At 38.3% G+C, this 6,271-nt stretch overlaps 1 pseudogene across 1 annotated transcript; it reads left to right on the forward strand.

The window, feature by feature from the left end:
• The first annotated feature begins 3,030 nt into the window (after positions 1–3,030).
• Positions 3,031–5,619, forward strand: LOC308512004 (MICOS complex subunit MIC27-like; annotated as a pseudogene). Its single transcript has 3 exons — positions 3,031–3,056; positions 4,612–4,708; positions 4,921–5,619. The product of its transcript is annotated as an MICOS complex subunit MIC27-like (transcript).
• The last annotated feature ends 652 nt before the right edge of the window (positions 5,620–6,271 follow it).

The raw sequence follows: 6,271 nt of genomic DNA on the forward strand, positions 1-6,271 counted from the left end.
CTATGTTCCCAGCACAGTCTGGGATTTTGAACCTAATGAATTCTGAGAAAATCATTAACGTGAACTTCTTAGGTAAAAACAGAAAAAAAGCCAAGGATTTCATTGCTAATTGCACCCAATAACACAAAAGTCAGGTATGCCTGGGGTTCTAATGAATGTCCATAACATTTCACTTTTTTTTTTTTCAAATCTAATAATAAGGCTGGAGCACTGCTTTCCTAATATGGGTGTTTCAGTTGCTGCTGTACATGCTCTGATGACCTCTGGCCTTTAAGGAGGGAAGTGGGGGACAGAAGTTGAATTTTCCGCGGTTGGAACCAGCAGCTTTGTGCCATCTTTAGGGTCCACTTAACCTGAGTGTCTCCTTCCTCCCTTCCCCCCTTTCTCCATTGCTGTGTCCCAGAGCAGCTCATTTTCCTACCGGGGCACTTTCCACTGATACAATGGATATAATTTGGGAGCCTTTGATGGAAGGACTTGAAAGAGTCATTAACTTCATTTTGCTTCATTTGTTTTCCAAATCAAAGAATCCCAAAGAGAACTGCTGTGAAAAATAAAAGCATCTTCACTGATCGCCTTGAAGCATTTTGTTTCAGACATCACAGGCAGGGGCTGAGCTCTCCTTTGAGGATGGACAGACATGACAATCCATCTGTTATCTAAGGCTGGAGTTTCCCCAGCCATGCTCAGGTCTATCCCTTTTCTCTCTTCTAATCTTCTGCTTTTGAGCATTGACTCTGCCTTTGCAGTTTGCAAGGCTACTTTTCCCCGGAAAGTAAATAGTTCAAATCTGTTGTATTTTTTTAATTTAAAAAGTTTATTTTTAGACTTACAAGTCCAGGAAGCGCAGAGAACCCCAAACAAAAGGAATCCAAAGAGGACCACACCAAGACACATCATAATTAAAATGCCAAGAGCAAAAGACAAAGAGAGAACCTTAAAAGCAGCAAGAGAAAGAAACTCAGTTACCTACAAGGGAATACCCATATGACTGTCAGCTGATTTCTCAACAGAAACTTTGCAGGCCAGAAGCGAGTGGCAAGAAATATTCAAAGTGATGAATGCCAAGAACCTACAACCAAGATTACTTTATCCAGCAAAGCTATCATTCAGAACTGAAGGTCAGATAAAGAGCTTCACAGATAAGGAAAAGCTAAAGGAGTTCATCACCACCAAACCAGTATTATATGAAATGCTGAAAGGTATCCTTTAAGAAGAGGAAGAAGAAGAAAAAGGTAAAGATACGAATTATGATCAACAAATACGCATCTATCAACAAGTGAATCTAAGAATCAAGTGAATAAATAATCTGATGAACAGATTGAACTGGTGATTATAATAGAATCAGGGACATAGAAAGGGAATGGACTGACTATTCTTGGGGGGGAAAGGGGTGTGGAGGATGCAGGAAGAGACTGGACAAAAATCGTGCACCTATGGATGAGGACAGTGGGTGGGGAGTGAGGGCGGAGGGTGGGGTGAGAACTGGGAGGAGGGGAGTTATTGGGGGAAAAAAGAAGAACAACTGTAATAATCTGAACAATAAAGATTTAATTTAAAAAAAATAAAAAGTTTATTTTTCAGTTACAGTTTATGTTCAATATCATTTTGTATTGTATCTATAATAACAAAAGTATAAGATGCTAATAAGACCAGATGACCTTCTGGACGAAGTGGGGCCGGAAGGGAAGCCCAGGTCCTGGGTGCCAGAGGGAAGCTGGTGCCGGCAGCTGAGGCCTATCCTTGCACGAATTTCGTGCATCGGGCCTCTAGTTTAAAAAAAAAATTAATTTGCTTGAGATTTACTTTTTCTTAGAAATGTTTAGCTTGAAGAGGAGTTCACGTTCATAAATACTATTTTACCATTTGTCTAACTCATGACATCTTTTTCATTAGGTTCAAACACTGGCTAAACCATTTACTAGTTGTGTTACCACTAGAAAGTTACTTAATTTATTTGCTTATTTATATAACTAGAAGCCAGATGCACAAAATTCATGCATGGGTAGGGTCCCTAGACCTGGCCGGCAATCAGGGCCGATCTATGGGGTGACCGGTGGGGCGATCGGGAGCCCCTGCTGTCACCCACCTTGGCTGGCCTGGGGCCTGCGGGCTGGGGGAAGCTCCTGCATTGAGTGTCTGCCTCCTGGTGGTCAGCGTGCATCATAGCAACTGGTCATTCCACCGGTCATTCTGCCATTTGGTCATTTTGCATATTAAGTTTTTATTATATAGGATGAAGATAATAATACCTACCTCATAGTGTCATTGTGATGATGGATTAAATGAGTTGATAACTTTAAAGTATTTAAAATAGTGAGGAACATGTAGTAATTTCTCAGTATGTATTAGTGATTGTTTTATTACTATTACTAATAAGAATAATATCATTTCAATGTAAAAGTAGGCTTTCATATCTAGCTTTTTAGATGCTAACATGAGCATAGGCTGCCCACCTAAATGAAAAAAAAAATATTCACTAACATTTTAGATTCTGCATTTTTTTTATAAAAGTAACAAAATGTGAAAGGGGTTTTTCTAAAGCTAGATCTTAAGAAATGGGGTGTGAGCCCTAGCTGGTTTGGCTCAGTGAATAGAGCGTTGGCCTGTGGACTGAAGGGTCCCGGGTTTGATTCTGGTCAAGGGCACATGTTCGGGTTGTGGGCTCAATCCCCAGTAGGGAGCATGCAGGAGGCAGCCAATCCATGATTCTCTCTCATCATTGATGTTTCTATCTCTCTCTCTTCTTCTCCCTTCCTCTCTAAAATCAACAAAAATATATTAAAAGAAAAAAAAGAAATGGGATGTGAAACACTTCTTTTCACAAGAAAACGATGATGATAGGCTAGTTTGAAAAATTTACACATAAATAGGTTTAGTGTAATTACCAAATGCTTAGGATTGCATGAAGTGAGAAAGAAAGCTGTGTAGGTTATTAATGCAGAGGGGTGTGTGTGTGTGTGTTGTGTGTGTGTGTGTGTGTCTGTGTGTGTGTGTGTGTGTGGTGTGTTAGGTAAGTGTTAACTGAGGATGGACAGGACAATAACTATCATCAGGTACTTTGTTACTTGATCTTGTTCCACAACAACTCTGTGATATCTTTGATTATAGATAAAAAAATAAAATACCAAAGTAGGCAAAACAAAGTAACTAAACATGCAGTAAAGGGTTATCAAAACGCATGGTTTAAGGGAGGCAGTATTTGAAACACGTAGCCTCTAGAAGAGAAAAAAAAAGTCAATAAAGGAGAGAAACTCCACTTGGCGCTTAGGTGGTATAAAGGAAAAATAAAGCTAAAGAGGGAACTATAGGGTTCTACAGGTTAGAGGAGAATCATTAAACCAGAGGACACACAGCTCTTCAACCCCCCACCAACACAAACAAAGAAATCTGCTTAAAGTGCCTGGACTTTGTTATGTTGAGAGAAAGACATCAGCAAATGTTTGCTGGGTCATCTTTAAGAATAGGACACAGAGAAGACATTGATCAAAGCCTTACTAGATTCCTTTCTTTCTACCTAGTTCATATGAAATTATAGTTATCTCTGATAGCTTCCTTCCTGGAACAGGTCCTCTATCTAAGTTATTTTAGGCAGTTAGGGAGAAAGTCCAAGTTTTTTCCCGAGTCCTACATTTCTTAAAAATAACCAGCTTAAAATAATCAGTATTTTTTTAAAAAGCATATTTTGGGGTGGAAAACTCTGTTTTTCCTCACCACAAAGAAATGAACAACAGGAAAATCAGCAAATCCACATAGAACTATTCTAAAACAATCAGAAAATAAACTGTCACACATATGAGAAAATTTCACACATCTGAGGCAAAATTCCTATAGGAAAAACAACCATAAAGCAGAAGAGAACTGTAAAAATTAAATATAATCCAATATACATTTGAGGATATGAAAAACCACCTTGTAAGAAATTAATTTTAAAAACTAAGAAAGGAAATAGTAAAAAAAAAAAAAAAAAAAAAAAGGAAGATATAAAAAGAGTTGATTTGTTTAGGAAAGTATTTTAAATAGACAAAAATATGTTAGAAATAAAGTATACACAAGGAAAAATAGATTCAAGTGAAATTTAATAAGGGGTATTAAAGAAAGATAAGAAAACAACCAAGATAATCAAAGGAGATAAAAAATAAAATGGATCAGAGAACAAGTAGTAAAAATGAATGACAAAAAAAGTAAGAATAATATTCATGGCAGCAGAGGCTACTTACTGCAGTGATTTAAACCCATTCACAACTTTATTACAGCCTGTGGAAAACCTTGAGCTAGAGGGACCCAGCTTGGACATGCCAGGATTTCTATCCCACAGATCTTGTGAGATTTAAAGAGAAATGTTTGTGTTTTGCTCTGAGGTGCGGAGGTCACAGCCATGGTGGCCATAAGGGGCAGAGGAAATATTTGAAGAAACAATGACTGAGAATTTTCTGAAAAATAATGACATACATCAAATCAGAGCTTGAAGAAGTGGCTAGAACCCCATGTAGAATAAATACCATGTACACAGACACACCTTACGCCCCTGTACACATCATTTCCACACTGCTGAAAATCTGAGAGAAAAATAGTGAAAACAGCCAGAGGAGAAAGACACATTACATAAAGAGGAACAGAGATCGGAAAACTGACAACCCGGCCTGCGAGTCTGATGTTTGCATCTATAAGTGTGCACGCAGCCAAAGAAGAGAAATAAAAAAAGCAGGTAGGCCCTAGCCGGTTTGGCTCAGTGGGTAGAGTGACGGCCTGCAGACTGAAGGGTCCCGGATTTGATTCCAGTCAAGGGCACAGGCCTGGGTTGTGGGCTCGATCCCCAGTGGGGGACGTGCAGGATTCTCTCTCATCATTGATGTTTCTATCTCTCTCCCTCTTCCTTCCTCTCTGACATCAATAAAAATGTATTTTTTAAAAAAGCAGCTAGGGAAACCAGAGCAGCTCCCCATGTACATTTCACCACCTCTCCTGTCGAAATATCATGAAGAGCAGCCTGGTAATTTACAAATAGGCTCTGCCTCCATCAGCACCAGAAATGGTCATTACATTGTCTGGTGCAAGGATATTTATATCTTTGTGAAGAATGAGATAATGGATATAGTCCAATTTGGAAAAGGTAGATGAATATGTTTACCTGAATAAGCTACCGTGAGATTGTCTTCTGAAAATTGGAGTGATTAGAGTTTCAGGATTGGCAGGCTTGGTTTCAGAAAGACAAGGTTCTAGATTGAAGAAAATTGTTTATCCATTGGGACTGCCCACTTCAAGAGCAACTGTTTGTTACCCAGCTCAGGCCATAATAATTGTAAGGGTCACCAGGAAAGGGCCAGCAGATTTACAAAACAGTTAAATCACTGTGGACAAAAAAATAATAACAACTAAGACCTAAGGTCGAATTTAAATGGACTAAAAAGGTAGGAAGCTCTGATGAAATAGAAATACCGGCAAAAACAGATAATGAGCTGAAAACACCCAGCAGCTTTGCCAACAGAAGTTGGATCTGAAACTAAGTCCAAATCAGAATCTACCCCAGGGGCTACATGATTTATGCATGACCTGAAGCTCATGGATCATGGGCAGTCCCATGCCGAAGATGTGGATATATACAGCGCTAGAAACTGAGATAGTCTACGTGGAGACCATGAGATGTGTGAAGTTCCAAATAATGATAAAAAAAATCATGTAATGGGTAATGGTGATACATAAAGCATAACTTAAAACAAGGTTACCCCTTACATCCTCTAATGGACAGTTTGATCAACCACATAGCTAACTAAAACACACACAGCAAATACAATCCAAGCATTATTAAAAGATTGGTGAACAGGCAGAGATAGTAGTATTATGATGCATTTGATGACGTCTAAGACTGTTAATAAAAAATAGAATAAATATGTGAGCAGTTATGAGAGTAAGATTTTAAAAATGTATGTGTATATATAAATACTTATGCACACATGTATTTGCTTTAGCTTTTTTCTAATTAATATCAGCTAAATTAGAATGGTCTGTGGAAGGATGTGTTCCCTATCTTTCTCTTTTTTCATTTCCCAGAGCTGGAATAAAATATCTATATTTTGTGACAAAAGAAAATGTTTGTGGTTTTAAGCCACCGGTTTGTGGGTTTATTTGCTACATAGCGATACGTAGTGGGTACAGATTATTTTTACTTGGAAATCTGGTACTGCCATAATAAATAACTAAAATATGGGCATGGCATTGAAACTGGGCAACAAACTTTGAGAAGAGTGTTAGTGTTTAAAATCCTTTAACA

Source organism: Myotis nattereri, assembly GCF_964212035.1.
Source record: "Myotis nattereri genome assembly, chromosome: X".
Taxonomy (NCBI): domain Eukaryota; kingdom Metazoa; phylum Chordata; class Mammalia; order Chiroptera; family Vespertilionidae; genus Myotis; species Myotis nattereri.